This window comes from Diceros bicornis, chromosome 19 (genome assembly GCF_020826845.1).
Source record: "Diceros bicornis minor isolate mBicDic1 chromosome 19, mDicBic1.mat.cur, whole genome shotgun sequence".
Taxonomy (NCBI): domain Eukaryota; kingdom Metazoa; phylum Chordata; class Mammalia; order Perissodactyla; family Rhinocerotidae; genus Diceros; species Diceros bicornis.
This window is the reverse complement of record NC_080758.1, coordinates 35,528,746-35,549,544: the sequence shown is the minus strand read 5'-3', so window position 1 is coordinate 35,549,544 and position 20,799 is coordinate 35,528,746. Positions and strand designations below refer to the sequence as shown.

Below are 20,799 nucleotides of genomic sequence, written 5' to 3'. Positions count from 1 at the left end.
GCAACCCTGCCAACACCTTGATTTTGGACTTCTGGCCTCCAGAACAGTGAGGGAATAAATTTCTATTGTTTTTGAACCACCAAATTTTTGTCAATTTGTTACAGCAGCCCTAGAAATGAATACCAAAATTTACATATAAACTTGTAGTCCCCTTTACGTATTCAAAAAATCACTGTGGAATATTTATGTGATATATGATAACGTACTTTTTTAAAAAATAATAATTTGCATTACTAATCACATTTTATAAAATTATTTAAATGGAATCTTTAAGATTATACATAGACAATGTACAAATGTGTTACCATTTAAATTGGGAACAGAGGCTATTTCCTTATAGAAGTAAAATTATAAAATTACCAAATAAAAAATATGATTATAAGGCTGGCCCCATGGCTTAGCAGTTAAGTGCACATGCTCCGCTACTGGCGGCCCGGGTTCAGATCCCTGGCGCGCACCGAAGCACCGCTTGTCCGGCCATGCTGAGGCCTCGTCCCACATACAGCAACTAGAAGGATGTGCAACTATGACATACAACTATCTACTGGGGCTTTGGGGAGAAAAAGAAGGAGGCGTATTGGCAATAGATGTTAGCTCAGAGCCGGTCTTCCTCAGCAAAAAGAGGAGGATTAGCATGGATGTTAGCTCAGGGCTGATCTTCCTCACACACACACACAAAAATATGATTATAAAATAAATTATAAAAGAAGAAGTGTGATTTGTTGACAAATAAATTAAAAATGGCATATTATATCATGTTTTGTTAGAGGATAGATGTTCATTAGATATATTTTGAAATTTAGTTAGATGTTTTATATCATTAAAAATAAAGACTGATTTTGTGATCTGATACTTAGAATACTACCATTTTGGATTGGCCATCAGCTGGTCTATTTTTCTAAAAGATGCGTTTATTTTTAAGTTGTAGGAGAGTTGGCTTCATATTCTCTTTTCAAACAGGAAGCACCTCTGTAACTTCTTCATTCATGTTAAATGAAAAGACAAATTGCATATAATCTCTGCTGTATTTTCGCTTCTTAATCACTGATTTTCTGAGATCTAAAGCTATTCTGATTTGATCTGCAGGAATTTTAATCAGGAGAATTCGATGTTCTGATTTGGTGCTGATCATGTTGAGAAAAGTTTACATAATTACTATAATTTGTGTGAAGTCCCTATTATATTTGATGTTTCTTTGCTCTTGACTTCAACCAGCCACCATTTATGAGTACAAGTTAAACATATGTTAAGAACTATGGTTGATTAGATTATTGTCCAGAAAATATTGACTCCCTCCTATGTCCTACCTGTGATATTTTCCCACCATATTGATGTTCAGCTTAGTCTTATCATGTGTTTCAGTTTCCTGGTATATACTTTGAAAAGTAACATCTTATTACTAAAATTTCCCTTATGAATTCAAATAAAAAATAATTACTTTCAAATAAGAATGATAGGGTTATAATGATAGTTGGTTATTGGCTCTTATGGTTGGCAGTTATAGCATTCAATTTATTAAATGTTTCAGCATTCAATTTATTTATATTTTGGTTTTGGTTGAAAAGTGTCAAGAAAATTTCAATCATTTAGAATGGTAATTCTATAAGAATAAGTTACAAATATTAACTTCTTTTTTTAAGCCTTGTTTTATAGTCCTAGGATTATCTTTAAACTAGAAGCCCTAAAGAGGATTATTAGGACATTATTTTTTTATAAATTACAAACAATATCTCACAATTATTAACATTCTTTATTATAATTATAAAAATTAGAGAATAAAGAGCAAAAAATTATCATTTAAGTGGTATTACGCAATTATCAAAAAATGATAGCTTGCTATATGTGAACTTATTATTGAACAACTGCTCTGGCAGACATCTCCTCTGAGTGACACACCTAAGCCTTGCTTGTGCTTGAGTATAACACTCAGATGCTAGTGCTCCAGCCCATGGACCTTCCAAGAGTAGTCTGTGGATGGCAACATCAGCATTGCCTGGGAGCTAATCAGAAATGCAGAATCTTAGGTCCTACACAGAGACCATTGAATCAGAACTCCTGGGGGTGGGGCCCAGGAATCAATGTTTTAACAAGCCACCTGTGTGATTCTGTTGCACTTCAAGTTTGAGAAGTGCTTGGCCAGAGAGCCACACACTTGGACAGTGTACCTTATATAGACATGCATAGGACAGAAATGACATAAGAGATCAGTCTTGGAGCCAGAGTGTAGTGCAAGTCTTAATAATGACTCATTTATAAACATTTCAAATATCTGAGAGAGAGGGTAGGAGGAGATGCATTTAAATTTCTGCATCAAAGAAGAAATTAACTTGAACACAAATGATTATTCCAATATATCCATTTTAGAGTATATAATTAAATAATTGTTGTGTTTTTTTTTATTATTGTTTTACAAATAGCTAAGTATCTTTCAAACAGAAATCTGGATCAAGATTTCTGGAAATCCTGAGATAAACTCCATCACTTCTGTGTAGTTGCTCGCAGTTTGGTGGGAGGAAAAAGCAAGAAAATAGACAGTTAAGATGCTGGGGCTTCTGAGAACCAAAGGGTACCGTCAGATACAGAGACACCCCCTGTCAAGAATGTGGATAGATACAGAGCTTCCAGGCAGAGGCAGCAAGGAATTGCACATTTGGAACTACAAATCTATTAATATGATCGTGTGGTTTTGCACTCTGATAGGAAAAGAGATGTCAACTTTTCTTTTGATTTTTTCAACCACTTTCTTGAGATTTAATTCACATATCATAAAATTCACCCATTTCGAGTTTACAACTCAGTGTTTTTTAGTATATTCACAGAGTTGTGCAACCATCACCACTATCTAATTTTAGAACATGTTCATCACCTCATGAAGAAACTCCTGTACCCATTAACAGTCACTACTCATTCTTTCCTCCACCCGCCACCCCCAACCACAGGCAAACACTAAACTACTTTATGTTTCTATAGACTTGTCCATTCCAGACTTTTCATATAAGTGGAATCATATGATATACGTCCTTTGCATTCTTTTGTGTCTGGCTTCCTTCACTTTGCATGTTTTTAATGTTCACAAGTTATAGAATATATCAGTACTTCATTAGTTTTTATTGCCAAATAATATGCCATTGTATGGATATAACAGATTTTATTAATCCATTCATCAGTTGCAGGACATTTGGGTTGTTTCTACTTCTTGACTACTATGAATAATGTTTGCTATAAATATTTATGAATAAGTTTTTTGCAGACATATGTTTTCGTTTCTTGAGTATATACCTAGGAGTGGGATTGCTGGGTCATAGGGTAACTCTGTGTTTAATCTTTTGAGAAACTGTATTCAAATAAAATTGGCTGCATCATTTTACATTCTCACCACCAATGTATGAGGGTTCTAGTTTCTCCACATTCTTGCCAACACTTAACTATTATATGTCATTTTGATTATAGCCATTCTTGTGGGTGTGAAGTGGTATTTCATTGTTGTTTTGATTTGCCTTTTCCTAATGCAAATAACTAATGATGTTTTCATGTGCTTTTTGACCATTTGTATGTCTTCTTTGGAGAAATGTCCATTCACATCTTTTATTATTGAGTTATAATAGTTTTTCTATAATGTGGGTATGATTTTCATTGATGAAGTACAATATACACTTCATCATGCATGCAAACCTCGTCAATGGTGCAGTTAGGGGAACTGCTAACCCCAGGATGATGGCTTGGTGGGCGAGAGCAGGTGCTATCCAACAGGCCAGGTGGATGGGAGCTAACTGCGCATACGCCTGCTGGGAGACTCAGCATTTAGGCCTCCAGAGATCTGTTCCTGGGATTCAGTCCCTGGGTCCAGGCCACGTAGGGATAGACTGTGCCAATGCGGGGACTTCTGGGAGACTCACTGCCCTGCCAAGGTCCAGTCCACTCCCAAAGAGAGATGCTTGTTCCCCTGAAGCCAAATCTCAGAGTAAATCCTTAGCCTTGTCACCTCGGGTGGTGCCAGGGAATCTGCTGATGAGAGACACCTGGAAGACCTGACTCCCACAGAGGCCCTATATATCTTCCCTGCACAGGGCCATAAGAGGTCTGGCTCGAAATACCTTCCCTACTCTGCATCAGGAGTGTAGTACGGGGAGCCCCTGGCCCCAGGAAAATGGCCTGCTAGGCCGGGGGTAGCCCCTGTCCACACAGGCGTAGAAGTGAATGCTTGAGTGCAGGTGGGCTGGGGCGAACTGCGCATGCGGGCTCACTCGGAATCCGGGTTCCCTGTGCTGGTTCCCGAGTTGAGTAGGGATAGGCCTGGCTCCAGGTGGGGACTTCTGCGGCACACCCGCTGCTGCCAGAGTCCATCCCGCTCCAGAACAGAGTTACTAATTCCCCTGTAGCCAGATCTCAGGGATCTCAGTAACCATTCTGTGCCTGACCTGGGATACATGGGATGAAAGACACCTGGGAATCATGATTGCCAGACATGCCCAAAGTCCAATAAGGACAGCAGGGCCATATGCGGTCTGACAGTAGCCACCATTCAAACCTCCTCATCAGAGGTGCAGTTTGGGGAACCACTGCACCCTGGATGATGGCCTGGTGGATGAGGGCAGGCCCTATCCAACAAGCCGGGGCCTGATGCTTGAGAGCAGGTTTTGTGGAGTGAACTGCGCATGCGCCAGCAGCGTGACTCAGCGTCCAGGCAGTGGGGCGTCTGTCCTTGGGTTCAGTCCACGTTGGCGTAGGTTGCGCCAGGCTGGAACTTCTGGGGGACAGTACGGCGCTGTGCGTGGTGTGAGGTAGGCATCCAATTTCATTATTTTGCATGTGCCTATCCTGTTGTCTCAGCACCATTTTTTGAAAAACTCTCCTTTCCCCCGTTGAATTTTCTAAGCACCCCTATCAAAAATCAATTGACCACAAATGTAAGGGTTTACTTTTGGACTCTCCATATTACTTTATTGATTCATATGTTATTTTATGCTAGTACTATGCTATCTTGATTACTGTACCTTTGTAGTAAGTTTTAGAATCGAGAAGTGTGAGTCCTCCCACTTTGTTCTTCCTTTTCAGGATTGTTTTGGCTATGCTGGGTTCCTTGTATTTGCTTACGAATTTTAGGATTTGCTTTTCAATTTCTGCAAAAAAGCCATCTGAGATTTTGGTAGGTTTGCATTGAATCTGTAGATCTACTTTATTTTCTTATATGATTGTAAATGCTTTCAGTATGCCAAGGAATCTCAAATATCTGTACTTAATCCAGACATATGTTAGAAATCCTAAGACTTGTATATCTAAGTGCCCACTCGGTCATCTCTGAGGCATCTCAAATTTATCAAGTTAAATTTAGCTCGTGGTGTTTCTCCCCATCACCTGGACTTCCTCTAGCCTTCCCCCTGGCAGTTAATGCTACTCTTGTTTACCTAGTGGATTATGCTGTGTATCACATCAGATTCTTTTGGCTGTAGGTGATTTAGACATAAAGTTTCATATTCTGGTGAAAATAGTCTGGAGGTACACAGGCCAGGCTGACATGTGAGTGCCTGCCTTCTCCAATGTTTGGTCCTTGCCTTCACGATCCAAGTTGACTGCTCAAGTTACAATTTCACATCTAAGTTCCAAACAGAAGGGTTTAGAAAGAGAAAAGTAAGACCATGACATCTTTTTTTAAAGGAAACATCTCAGAAGGCCCAAACACTTCCACTTATATTTTACTGCCTAGTGTTTAGCGATGTAACATAATAACCATATATAGCTGAAGCTGAGACAGAAAAATGTAAATTTTACCTGAGACTCTTGGCACACCAAATAAATTTAGGGTTCTATTGTTAAGAAGGAAGGGGAGAGATGGATGTTGGGATAGGAAAGTAGCAGAGAATCATCCTGTAAATGTCATTTTCCTTTTCTTTTCTTTGTCACCCAAATGATCAACAAATCTTTTTCAGTTTACTTTCCAACAGTTGGTTGAATTGGTTCGCTTTCTATCTCCAATGCATTTTTATCCAAGCCTTTATCATATTTTGCCATCCTTAGTATCTGATTATCTCTGTTACTCTTTTCCCGTATACTCGCCCAACACTTGTTAGAGTGGCATTTTACAAAATGCAAATCTGATAACATTGTTTCCTAGCTTAAAACTCCTCTCAAGTTCTCTTTGCCATTAGTATCCTTAGATTTACCTGTGCAGCATTGCATGGATCGACCATTTCCTACGTCTCCAGCCTTACCTCACACCATGTATTCTTCACTTTCTCTGATTCAGCCCCATGGACCTTTTTCAGTCCCTCACACACATTGTGCTTCCTATCACAGGGCACATACCATTGCCTGTTGGAATGTATTTTCCTCCCTCTTTGACTAGTTAAAATAATACCATTCATCCTTCTGATCTCCCTTTTGAGGTCAAATTTCCCTACTATAAGCTCCCACAGCTTCTCTGCAGTAAAATATGTAGCACTGCAGTAATTTCACATTTATATGAGGATTTGCTATTTGTCTGTTCACAGTAAACTCCAGGAGGGGAGACATGATGTTTTTATTTGCTCGTCATTGTGTTCTTAGAATAGCATTTGACATTTGATGCAGTCAATAAATCTTGGTTAAATGAATGAAATAATGAAGAGATATCATGGGGAAGAGTGAATCAATTTTTTAAGCTTCATAAATACAAAATTAGGATTGAATTTTTCGAAAGCAACGTTAAAAAGGAAAGGAACATTATTATATGTGGAATTACCCAACAACTTGTGGGCAGCTTGTCTTGTGAATGTGTGATCTCATTCCTTCATGAAATACTTGTGGAGGATCCTGTGCATGCCCTGTCGCTTGCTGCTTGTATGAACTTGGAACGTTACTAACTACTCCAAGTCTCAGTTTCCTCATTTCCTCAGTTAACAGTAACTGATTTCCCAGGACTCCTCTCAGCCAGTCTGCTGAAGTCTGCACTTGCAGTGTTTATTTCAGGGCCTTCTTTGCCTGTTCATTAATTCCCTGGTAATGAAAGATCTGCTTTTGAGGTTCATCTCGCTTTGAATTAGGAAGTTATTCATTAGTAGATGCTTTCTTCAGATTGATTATATGCTGTCATTCTAATGGGTTCTATTGGGTGTTTGGTAGGATTTGACACTGAACAAATTGGAGTTGGTTCCTGCTCTCATGGAACTCACAGTCTGGTGAGGAGAGAGGAAGATGTAAAATAAAAAAAAATATTAAAAAATCAAATGCTAAATTGGAATAGGTGTTGTAAGGGGCAAGTTAGGGAACATGATTTGGGCATGTGGGGTATTGGTTGATTTTGCCAGTTGTTGTCAGGCTTTTTAGAAAAATAAAGAGAGACTATGGGGATCATTAGAATTAGGAAATGCTAATATACAATAAATGCTCCTTCACAAGGGGCAGCCTGGGGATCTTCCATCTATACTCATTTTGCCAGATCTTTCCTGAGCCAAACAAGAAAGATAGGAGACTGTCCAGAAAGCATGCAGGATATAGGGGACAAATTAAGATGTGCATCTGGGACAGTTTCTCTAAGGAAGTGATAGAGTTATTTAAGGAGAGACTTGAAGGATGAATAAGGAGTTGGACTAGCAAGGAGTGGGAGGAAAACATTCCAGGCAGGAGTTTTAAGCCCCCAAGGTGGATGAGAGCTTGTTGTGACTTTCCAGAGAGTCTGGGAGGCTGGCAGGGGCTGAGGCTGCTGAGAACACTTACCATGTATCACCTCAACTCCTGGTCAGTTAAGTGCTTCTGGGGGTTAAGACCCCAGAGTCTTGATCAAATAAGTGGATGTTAGGGCAGTTAGGTACTTACAATTAATATTTGAGACTAAATAGGAGATTTTAAATGTCACTGCTCATCTTCAAGTTTTTATGTTATTTTTCATAACATTTTGTTTTTGAGATAATATTTAACCTTCAATCTGTTACTTTCTACTTTTTCTGTAACAGATATCACTAGATACTGCACATGAAGTACATATTAAGCCTAATTACATACTTTCTATTCAGGAGAAGTAACATTCACACAGAAGAATAGGCAGTAAAATGATGGCAAATATATCAATGTGAAGCAAGCATCTGCTACACAACTCTCCAAGTCAGGTGTGATCTGAATATCAAAGGCAGGCCTCTACTTCCAGTGAATTAATGAACAGCTGAGGAGCATGAAATGAAAATAGGAGAAGAAGCTGTGGAGTTTTTTTTTATGACAGCAATGCAGATGGGCTGAAAGTGTCCTGAGGTATCAAGGAATCAGTCACCCTCATTTGAAGTGACTGATGGCTATTTGGATGCCAAAAACAGTCTGATTGTAGTTGTGTGTAAATAAATGTGTGTGTATGTCCTTCAAACGATTAAAGGAAGGGAAATAAAGACGTATATCCAGAGTTTTTACATAGTGTTTAAATAATGAAGCGTTTCCAGGGAGTTTGGGCGCACCATACCTCATATTTTGAGAAATCCCACCAGATGATTTGTAGGCATGTCTAGTATTGACATGTAGCATCGGAAAGATCAACATCCAAGAGCTTATATTCACAGTCTGGGCAATGCTAGGCACTTGTCACAGTCTTGTCCTCAGATATGTTTCCTAGGAGGCACATACAGTTATGTGCCACATAATGACTTTTCAGTCAACAACGGACTGCATATACAATGGTGGTCCCATAAGATTAGTACCATAGAGCCTAGGTGTGTAGTATGCTATACCATCTAGATTTGTGTAAATACACGCTATGATGTTTGCACAACGATGAAATCACCTAACAACTAATTTCTCAGGACGTATCCCTGTCATTAAGTGATGCATTACTGTATTCATGAGACATTATTGAGTGTTTCTGGTGTCCATGGACCAATGTCTGCTTCACTGAGTCAGAGGACTGGATGAGCCCTGATCAGCTGGTGAATCCATCCCTTCCAGTGCAAAGCAGGACCACATCTACCCAGTCAGCCAAAGACAGAGGAGAACCATGCCTGTTCTGAGGGCTCTCTGGGGAATATTTCACAAACTAAGCCGTTCATTCTTGTTTCAATCGACTCCCCCTCCTTAAGGAATCTTCCTTCTAACTTCTGAAGTCTGAAGTCTGCTTTGCCCCAGTAAAGACGAGAGGAAGTTTGGCTGCTATATGATCATGGCGATTAGTCCCCTTTCATCTTTGTCCCCTCTGGTTTACAAAATAATCTCGGGTTTATTCGCTTTCTCTGATTGACATATATAAATTTAGATCCTGATTTAGTAGTCTTGAATAGTCTCATATTTTTGTAGAACAAAGCTTTATAACTGGGAAAGGAGTTTAACCAGAGGCCAAAAATCACATGAGAAAGTATGTCCCTAAACTCATAGGCTAATGTTCCTTCTTCTTCACCTTGATAAACTCCCCTTTATGTCTGTAGAACAACACCTAGCATTTCTAGAATGCAAAACTTAGACAAGTAAAGGTTCACAGTAGTATGGGTATTTGGAGGAACATGGTAATTGTTAGAAAAGTCAATTGTTTTATTATTTTAACGTCTTGAGAATGAGAATTAAAATCCTCATGAGTTTCCTATCCCTCGTGAGGCAAGCACGTTCTACACTACTGATCATTCTCAAAGCGGGAGCATAAACGAAGTTGGGTTTGTTGTCATTCCTGGTGTTGGTTCAGAGTTTTTGGTGATAAAAGCACTAGTCGTTAAGACCATCCACTGCTGGCTCCAGCACAGGATTGTGAGAGTCATAAAGTCTGCTGGCTTTGACTCGTGCTCTGTGAGTGCATCCTACGGCCCTGACCAAGAACACTCTTCACCTCTTTCAACACTCACTCCGTGTCTTTGATAATAATAATAAGAGAGCCAGCACTTATTGGATGCTTATAATATGCCATGCATATTGTAAAGGGATATATATATCCCTTTATATATATATATAAAATACATATATATAAAATTATAGAAAAATTGGAAAATGTAAATCATATAAAACGTATGTATATATACTTTATATATTTTGTATGTATCTGTATATACGTGTATATAACGTTTCTATGTGCATACAGAAAAATATATACCTATATGTGAATATATGTAAATGCTATCTACACAGATGCATACACAAAAACACATACAAACCTATATGCCTAGAATAAGATCTGGAAGGAAATATAATAAAATATAAACTGTGATTATCTAAGGTTTGTGGATTAAAGATATTTTTGTTTTCTTCATACTTTTCTACATTTTTAATACTTCTCAGCTGAGCATGTATGGATTTAATCATTAAAAAGAACAATGAAAATATGGGAGAAAATGTTGTAGATCCCAAGTATGCAAAATATTATAAGGTTTTAAAATCTTTTATATACGTTATCTCATGCATGGTCCTGTTGGAGTCACAAGAGCCCCTAGTAAGATAGCGAGATGAGGCTGTGTTTTGGAAGCCCTCTTCCTGTGAAGTCTCTGTGAATACGTCTTTGACTGATGGAAGAGGCCAGCTTCAATTAGAGACATTTCTGGTGCCCATGGTAAGTGAACTTGCAGGCAGCTCTGTACAGCTTTAAGAAAGTGTAATTAGAAGTGAAATTGCAGCCTTTTGTTGTCCAGGAACTTACAAGGTGAAGTGAGTCAGCTGCATTCATATAGTCTAGGGTAGAAGAAAGAACAATCTGCTCAGCAACAAGAATATATATATATACGATATTATAGAAAAATTAGAGAGTATAAATAATATAAATATTAGAGTCAACATGTTGGTCACTCACTTAAACTTTTTAGATTTTTGTTTTCTCACATGTAACTTGAACAGGTTGGATTAGTCTTTGAAGAGTTCTCCAGATCTCAGCGTCTGGAATTCTGAGTTGGTATGAATTCCACCATTGAAAGACTCAGAACCCTCATAGGAATGATAGAGCTTATAGATGAAGAATAAATAGAACCTTCTTTCTAAGCACCAGGAAACAAATCAGGAGCAAAGAGTCCCAAGAGCAGCTCCATTTACAGTAAGAAGAAAACTTTTCAGTTTCCAGTGAAAACCACTCTTAGTAGTTTTTTTTTTTAAGGAAAATTAGCCCCAAGCTAACATCTGTTGCCAATCCTCCTCTTTTTGCTGAGAAAGATTTGCCCTGGGTTAGCATCCACGCCCATCTTCCTCTACTTTATATGTGGGACACCTGCCACAGCATGGCTTGATAAGCGTTGTGTCTGTCCCGAGATCTGAACCCACAAACCCCGGGCCGCCGAAGCGGAGCACATGAACTTAACCACTGCACCACTGGGCCGGCCCGCACTCTTAGTAGTTTTTATTGTTCCACCAGTTAAAAACACCTAAAATGAGAAGGGCATGTATGGCTGTTTCCTGGTCAGCTTGAAGGGATAAGTGGAAATTTTTATAAGACGCAGCTCTGTAGAGGAGAGGAACCCAGAAGGTAAAGTGGATGGGTGAGCACCCAGAGTTGAGAGATCAGTGTTCCAAATTCTTAGAATCTGAAGGCAAATGGAAAGCTCTGTGTGTGGAGATAGTTTGGGAAAGATATATGTGCCTTCTTTTCCAGAGCTTAAACCCATCTATAAGCTGAGAGTGTTCAACTTTCTATCTTTAGGCCACATGTTTCCTATAAGCCTGGGACTCAAACATCCAATTATCCATTTGACATTTCTACTTGGATGTCTCATAGATATCTCAAGCTTACTATGGCCAAAACAGAGCCCTTAATTTCCCCCTCAAACCTGGCTCTGCTCAGTCTTTTCCATCTCTGTAAGTGGCACCACCATTGACCCAGTTACCAAAGCCAGAAGCCTGAGAGTCATTCTTGATGCTTCCGTTTTCCTCATCCCCCACATCCAGCTCATCAGCAAGTCCTGTCAATTCTCTCTCCAAAATCTACCTCATCCCCATCTATTTTTCTCAATCTTGAGAACTCCCCACTCTATAAAAATCACCATCATGTTTTACCCAGACTTCTGCAATAGCCTGCAGATTGCTTTCTTCATTTCCACTCTTGCTTCTTTAATGTATTGTTCATATCACAGCCAGAGAAATCTTTTAGAAACTTATGTCACTTGTCTGCTTAAATCCTTGGTTCTTAGAATAAAAACTGTGCTCCTATCCATGGACTCTACGTGCCTGCATGATCGGGCTCATTCTCTTCTACATCTCCAGCTACTGTTCTGTCTTTTAAAATTATCCAGGAGGTCTAACTTCTTTTTAAGTCTCAAAACACATCCACTTTTTTGGACCACAAGGTCTTCCTCTGCCTGGAATATTTATTTTCCCCATAGATTAGACCTTGTTGTGGTTTGCCTCTACTATCAGTCCTCAGCTTAAATTTTACTTCAACAGAATGGACTTTCTGTGACCATCCTGTTGAAAATTCGACCTTTCTCTTATTCTGTACCGTGACGCCCTGTTAATTTTTCTTACAGCACTAATATCAGTCAGTTATTATCTATTTATTGATTTATTTAATTGTGAATCAGCAGTCTCACCCACTTGAGTCTGAGTTCTCAGAAGACAGGACCTCTGCCTTCTTTGTGGGATCCACAGCCCCTGCACAGTGCTGACACATAGTAGGCACTTGGTAAGTCTTTGTTGAATGTGTGGATAGATATGTGGGCTTGGGCCTTAACCAGTGGGAGATCCAAACGTATTTTTGACCATGGAAGGGTCACAGGATGGAGAGTAATGTCTTTAGAAGAGACTGCTTTGAAAATCATTGTCAGTTGGATGTGTAACCTTTAGAGAGTTTAGCTGAAGAAAATAATGTCATTAGTCTATTATCACATCTGTATACGTACAGTCATGCATCACTTAACCACGAGGCTATGTTGAGAAATGCATCGTTAGGCGATTTTGTCCTTGTGCGAACATCAAAGAGTGTACTTATGCAAACATAGATGGAATAGCCTACTACACACCTAAGCTATATGGTACTAATCTTTTGGGACGACCATCATGTATGTGGTCTGTTGTTGGTTGACCAAAATATCATTATCAAGCGCATAAGTATATAGTATCTGCTGGTTGGGATGGGTTCCAGATCAGCAGTGGCAACTAATGTTCTGCTGGTATTTTCTCAGAGGAATTCTTGGTCCACCATTCTGCTCCTGAAATCTATGTGTCAAATATGAACCCTCCTACTAGCCCCTGCATGTGATTGAAAACATAGTTCTGAATGCAGCTTTTTCCCAAAATATTTGTGTAATTTCAGCAGCCAGTGACCGTCCAACCCTCAATTTTCTATAAAATAATACAGAGGGAATGGGGATTTGGAAATATTTTTTCCTTAGGTTCCTTATCACTCTAATGTTCCCTGATTCCAGAAGACAGATTCATTTCCTTTTAACTCACAAGTAGGAGGAACTGAAGTGTAGCATGGTGATTCCAAACCTTATTGTACTTGTGTACTTCCTCTAATTTTTTCCATATATAACTCCCACCTATACAGTTACTGATTGACATCTTTCTTTAAGTTCACTCACTTTTGTTTCAGTTACACTGCTATATATTAAAAAACAGAATCAAGGGTCATAATTAGAGCTTAAATTTAAAAATTAAAAAATATTAAATCTTCTTTGAATGTTTGGTAAAATTCACCAGAGAAGCCATCTGGTCCTGGACTTTTATTTTTTGGGAGGTTTTTGATTACTATTTCAATCTCTTTACTTGTGATTGGTCTATTCAGATTCTCCATTTCTTCTTGGTTCTGTTTTGGGAGGTTGTGTGAGTCTAAGAATTTATCCATTTCTTCTAGATTGTCCAATTTGTTGGCATATAATTTCTCATAGTATTCTCTTATAGTCCTTTGTATTTCCGTGGTATCCGTTGTAATTTCTCCTCTTTCATTTCTAATTTTATTTATTTTGGATTTTTCTCTTTTTTTCTTAGTAAGTCTGGCTAAGGGTTTGTCAATTTTGTTTATCTTCTCAAAGAACCAACTCTTTGTTTCATTAATCCTTTCTACTGTTTTTTTGGTCTCAATATCATTTATTTCTGCTCTGATTTTTATTATTTCTCTCCTTCTGCTGACTTTGGGCTTTGTTTGTTCTTCTTTCTCTAGTTCTTTTAGGTGTAATTTAAGGTTTCTTATTTGGGCTTTTTCTTGTTTGTTAAGGTGGGCTTGTATAGCTATGAGTTTCCCTCTCAGGACCACTTTTGCTGCATCCCATATGGTTTGGTATGGGGTATTTTCATTTTCGTTTGTTTCCGGATAGTTTTTTATTTCTCCTTTAATTTCATCAATGATCCGTTGGTTGTTCAGTAGCATGTTGTTTAATATCCACATTTTTGTCACTTTCCCAGTTTGTTTTTTGTGGTTGATTTCCAGTTTCATAGCATTACAGTCTGAAAAGATGCTTGTTATGATTTCAATCTTCTTAAATTTATTGAGGCTTGCTTTGTTTCCCAACATATGGTCTATCCTTGAGAATGTTCCATGTGTGCTTGAGAAGAATATGTAGTCAGATGTTTTTGGATGGAGTGCTCTGTATATGTCTACTAGGTCCATCTCATCCAGTTTTTCATTTAAGTCCACTATTTCTTTATTGACTTTTTGTCTGGATGGTCTATCCATTGATGTGAGTGGGGTATTAAGATCCCCTACTATTATTGTGTTGTTGTTAATGTCTCCTTTTAGGTTTGTTAATAGTTGCTTTATGTACTTTGGTGCTCCTATGTTGGGTGCATATATATTTATAAGTGATAAGTCTTCTTGGTGGAGTGTCCCTTTTATCATTATATATTTCCCTTCTTTGTCTCTTTTAACCTGTTTTATCTTGAAGTCTACTTTGATATGAGTATGACAACACCTGCTTTCTTTTGTTTGCCATTAGCTTGGAGTATTGTCTTCCATCCTTTCATTCTGAGCCTGTGCTTGTCTTTAGAGCTGAGATGTGTTTCCTGGAGGCAGAATATTGTTGAGTCTTGCTTTTTAATCCATCCTGCCACTCTGTATCTTTTGATTGGAGAGTTCAATCCATTTACATTTAGGGTAATTATTGATATATGAGGGCTTAATGTTGCTGTTTTGTCACTTATTTTCCGGTTCTTTTGCAATTCCTTTGTTTCTTGTCCCATTTGTTTCGGACTGCCAATTCAGTTTGGTTGTTCTGTCTTATGACTCTTCTAATTTTCTCTTTGTTTATCATATGTGATTTTGTTTTGATTATTTGTTTAGTGGTTACCTTGAGGTTTGTATAAAAAATCTTGTGTATGAGATAGTCCATTATCTGATGGCCTCTTATTTCCTTATACTAAGTCAATTCAATCACTTTCTTCTTCCCCTTCTAAGTCATTCTTGTTATACCTTATTCTATCTTGTGTTGTGGGTGTGTGTTTACAGTGATGCAGTTATATTTATTTTTGGTGAATTCCTTCCTTTGATCTTTGATTTTGGTATTTAAGTGGTTGCTAACCTATTCCGGTAAAGATCTACTATTTTTCTGATTTTGTCTACCTATTTTTCTCCTTGCTCCAAGCTTTGCATTCCTTTTCTTTCCTTTTTTTTCAGGCCTGAGGACCGCCTTGAGTATTTCTTGTAGTGGGGGGTCTCGTGGCCATGAAGTCCCTTATTAGCTTTTGTTTATCTGGGAAAGTTACTATTTCTCCATCATATTTGAAGGAAATTTTTGCTGGATAGAGTATTCTTGGCTGAAAGTTTTTGTCTTTCAGTATTTTGAATATATCATTCCAGTCTCTCCTAGCCTGTAAAGTTTCTGTTGAAAAATCCACTGAGAGCCTGATGGGAGTTCCTTTGTACATTATTTTTTGTTTTTGTTTAGCTGCCCTTAATATTATTTCTTTGTCGTTGACTTTGGCCAGCCTTACCACTACATGTCGTGGAGTGGGCCTTTGCCTGTTGACGTATTAGGTGACCTATTGGCTTCACTTACTGGTATTTCCTTCTCCTTCCCCAGATTTGGGAAGTTCTCAGCTATTATTTCCTTGAATAGGCTCTCTGTTCCTCTTTCCCTCTCTTGTCCCTCAGGAATACCTATAATTCTTATGTTACATTTCCTAATAGAGTCAGATATTTCTTGGAGACTTTCTTCCTTTCTTTTTAGTCTTAGTTCTCTCCTCTTCCATCTGGAGCATATCTGTATTTTCCTATCCTCTATAATGCTAATTCTTTCCTCCATATTGTCAGCTCTGTTCTTTAAAGATTCCAGATTCTCCTTTATCTCCTCCATTGTGTTCTTCATCTCCATCAGTACTGATTGGTTTTTCTTTATGATTTCAATCTCTTTTGTGAAGAAACTCCTAATCTCATTGAATTGTTTGTGTTATCTCATATTTCCTTAAGTTTTTTTATGATAGCTATTTTGAAATCTCTGTTGTTTAGGTTATGGATTTGTGTGTCTTCAGGGTTGGTTTCTGGGTGCTTGTCATTTTGCTTCTGGTCTGGTGATTTCATGTACCTTTGCATTGTGGTTCCTGTATTGGCTTTATTTTTCCTCATCCTGGAAATATCTGGTTGTAATTTCCACCCACTGCCACCGTGTGGGGGTAAGGGCTGTGTAATCTGAGCCCCCTGCTGTCTGCCCTGGCTGTTCACAGCTGGCTGTGATCCGCCAGCTGCTTGGTCTGGTCAGCTGAGCTGCAGTGTCTGGCATGGGGGAGGACGGGGGGGGACTCTTTCTGTTGATGTCTGGGTTCCTGGGCATGGAGGGCTTCTTGCTCGCCCCTTGTTATCCACTCTCCTGGGGTGCTCAGATGTTGATGGTAGCCCTGTAGCTGTTCTGAGTCCTCTGTGTGGGAGTTTCCCACTGGCTGAGAGAGTCCGAAGAGCTACAGTTTCCCCACAGAGGGCCACCCCTCCCCCCCGTCTGGGAGCCGCGCGGACCAGGATCGCTGATCTGATGGGGAGGGAGAGGAGTTCTCCTTACCTCTCTCCACTTCCTCCGGGGGCCCAGCACATTCCTCTCTCAGGTGTGCAGCAGTTCACTGTCTAGGAGTCCATTGTCGGTCTGTGACTGTTCCTTTTGTTGTATCTTATCAGGGGAAGAGTTTATGGGAAAGCTCACTCCACCATGACGCTGACATCACTCCTCTGAAAAAATATATTAAAAGTTAAGTATAATAGTTATTTGTGTACCTCCAATAATAATTTTACCATTAACCCCTGATGTAATAGAAAAACATGGTTAAATCTCATGTTAAAACGTGGGTTAAAATCCTAGCTCTTTCAAATCCAAGTTGGAGGAATTGGAACAGATTTTTCGAGCCTTAGTTTCTCCAGCAGCCAAATAGAGATATATATAACGGGCAGACAGAGACAGGTAGGTACGTAGGTAGGTAGGTAAGTAGGTCGGTAGGTAGGTAGGTCAGTAGGTAGGTAGGTCGGTAGGTAGGTAGGTAAGTAGTGAGATTCAGAAGAATAGCTAACTGAAAGAGGAGAATTCAGAGTTAATTATTGCATTCTTTCCTTTTGAGTCCTTTTTCCTTTTTCTTGCCTGGGGCAAAAAACCTAATAGACAAAAAAACAAAAGAAAAGAAAAAGAAAGACATTTTGTCATGCCTGCTGGAAAACATGTTAACACATTCACGAAACAACCAACCAAGAGATGCATCAAAAATTCTTGATGTGCAAAAGCAATAATTGTGACTTTAAAAAGTTGCGTTGTCATCGTGGCTGTTTATAAGAGCAGCTTATTAAAGTTGTTAATACTTAGTGTGGTTGCACTTGTTATGTTTAGTAACAAGAGGGATATTTACAAAAATAGATACCTACAGAATAGACATGAGAGTCTTTTCACTACTGTGGTTCATTTTTTTTTTTTCTTCATATTTTTCTCTGCCTTATCTTTATGGTGCAGACAAGCCTGGCTCCTGAGACTTTTAATCCAATACTTATTCATTCAGTTAGCATCCTCAAAGCTCCAAGATGTGTTGTGAGAACCTCGAGCTAACCTGAGCCTGGCCAGTGGTTCAGAGCTAACTTTGCTTGTTCTATGTAAAGCATCAGCTGCATTTCTCAGTACACATTGCTGAATTCCCTTCCCACTCAATGTTTGCGTTTCACCCAGTATTACTCTCAGTTGAGCATTTGTGGTGGTCTTTGCCAATGATGTAGTCTGTGAGGATACAAGAAGCTTGCTAATTCTATCTTGTGTAACTTCAGGTCTAGAAAAGTCAACAGACTTCCCCTGGATCCACAAGGCATAGATGATTTTCTCATGAGACTTATTTTTCCCATGCTTGTAAATAAGTACCTCCTCAAAGACATAGTCAACCAAGGATTCCTTTCCACACTTACTCATTCTTTTCTCATTCCCCACAGTAAGTTGGAGTCTGAATCTCAACCAAACTGACAAAATCTTGGCCCCATCAATATTTTCTGTCTGGTAAGTTGCATTCATGACAGTCAAATGAATTTGAAAACCCTTCTAAATGACCTCTGAAAGAAAACAGCTCCTGGCAATTAAAAAAGAATAATTTGTAATCATTGTATATTGACTAAGACTGGTCATAATATTTATAAATAACCATAGAAACATATGACTAACAGGATCTACACGGTTGCTTCCAAACCTCCTTCCAGCACCAGGGGAGTCACATAACACTTATAATCTGAAATGCCAGGTGATGGCAAATATTACTTACATGAAGATAGAGAAGCTAGACCTGCTGGAGTGATTCCTTAATGGGGTTACTTTGCAAGCAGCCCAGCCATGTTTATGTGGAGTCTCGGTGACTAGTGGCTGATGAAACCTCAGTACGACCATGTCCACTTAGTTGAGAAAAGACATTTCAAAACCAGCAGAAATAGGTAAAATAGAATTACTTTATATTCCATCTTATAAGATAATGGAAGCAACCTTCACACCTGGGATGGAAGCCATTCATTCAGGATCAAAATGAATGCAGTCTTATCTTGGATAATAAATTAAAACAAGGTGCCATGTGAGCATAATGTGAGCAGACAGCTGTGGAGCCAAGTGTTGGGACTGGTGCAATTTGAGAAAGTTACTTCTGCGTAATTAAGCTTGGCCTATGAAGTTGCTTTGGGAAATGGCATTGTCCCACATCACTTACCCAAGGATGACTTCAGGAGGCTGGAAATAAGGATTGTCTGGCACTGGAATGTAATGAAAGCAAGTTGACTTTCCATGATCAGAAGCATTAAACCTTGTGTCAGTTTCAATGCCCTGACAAGATCTCACCTGTCCCAACTTCTGTTTATTCAACAGGTCCCAGACGTGTTGAGGGCATCAAACATTATATATCTGGGTCTTAGTATAAGTATTGGGGATATGGCAGTGAACACATAGGATGGTCCTGGCTTGAAATTTGAGAATAGCTCCTACAAGTTAGTTGTCTCAAATAATTGGCCTTAACGACAAACAACACTATCAGTGTTAGTTAATAAAGTGTTAAGGATTTATTTGACCTTAGTTTAAATGTTAATTTGGAAATACCTACTTATGAATAGAATGGCCAAATTAGAATTCTTTGTTATTTTCTTATTTTAATCTTTTACAACAATGTAATTCTATTTGAGATTTATGAAAACATTTAGCCTTTGACTAATCCTCTGTATTTCAGGCCGTATTCAATTAAAATTGAAACACTATATATGTTCCTCAAGGGCAAGAATTCTGAATTTGAATTTTTTTCACCTTTAATTTTTTGACCTTGTACTGGGAAAGCACTGAATAAAAATATTAAACAAAATTAAACAAAACTGATCCTTTCTCTTGCTCTTAGCATGACTTCCCTGACTCTTTGTTTCTTCATTTGCCACATTTAAGGACTATAACTTGCAGACTAAATTGGTATTGCTCTTGGTTTTAGGATCTTTCAAAGACAGGGAAGATAGATGCAAGGTCCTTCTGTGTGTTTGTGTGTATATTTATGTTCATGTTTATTTTATGAAATGTTTGGGAGTAAGTTGTAGACATGATTTCCCCTTACCTCTAGTCATTTTAGTGTGTGTTTCCTAAAAGCAAGGACATTCATAAGCACAGCACAATTATCAAAATCTGGGAAATCAAATCACATGCACAATAATATTATCTCATCCACAGATCTCTTCAGATCTTGCCAGTTGCCCCCATTGTTATTTTTCTGGCCCAGGATCCAATCCAAGATCCCACACCGTCATGTTTCTCTGGTGATAGCTCATCTGGAATTATTTCAGATCCTGCCTGGTCTTCCGTGGCCGCAACACCTCTAGAGAGTATAGGGCAGTCACCTTGCAAAGTGCCCTCAATTCAGGCATGCTGTTTCCTCATAATCAGAAGCCACAGAAGCAATGCTGAGTCTCTCTGTGCATCATATCTGAGGAATGGGTTTTGAAATTAGAAACCACAAATATCAGGCAGTGTGACCTGGGGAAAATTATATAACGTCTCTGAACTTCAGTTTCTTTATCTATAAAACAAGAATATTAATATGAACCTCACACTGTTGCTAGGAAACTGTATAATACAGTAAATTACTTAGCGCAATGTCTGGCATTGCTCAACAAATGTTAGTAGTTATTGCATCTGTCTTAACAGATGGACATAAGTAGGCCTTCAGAAGTTATGATAATTGGTATCCAGGTTCCTTAATACCTCACCAAGAAAGCAGTGGTTTCTAGATGGTCTAACATCTATTGCCACTTCTCCTCCTTTTCCTCCCCAAAGCCCCAGTAGGTAATTGTATGTTGTAGTTGCACATCCTGCTAGTTGCTGTATGTGGGACGCGGCCTCAGCATGGCTGGACAAGCGGTGCAGCGGTGCGCACCTGGGATCCGAACGCGGGCCACCAGTAGCGGAGCACGCGCACTTAACCGCCAAGCCACGGGGCCGGCCCCTTTATTTATTTTTTTAAGTGATAAATTGTGTCCTGAACTAAGAGGAGGTC

General features: G+C 38.9%; 1 long non-coding RNA gene across 3 annotated transcripts in view; it reads left to right on the top strand.

Annotated features, from left to right (window-relative positions):
• The window catches only part of LOC131418663 (uncharacterized), a 154,006-nt gene that overhangs the window by 37,427 nt on the left and 95,780 nt on the right, over nucleotides 1–20,799 (top strand). Inside the window, exon 6 of one of the 3 annotated variants that reach the window (XR_009222954.1) lies at nucleotides 18,230–18,293. The exons of 1 other annotated variant lie outside the window; for it this stretch is intronic. This is a non-coding gene — a long non-coding RNA (uncharacterized LOC131418663). Of the gene's footprint in view, nucleotides 1–16,948; nucleotides 16,991–18,229; nucleotides 18,294–20,799 lie in introns of those variants that run through there. One more of the 3 variants, XR_009222955.1, reaches the window with a different exon arrangement.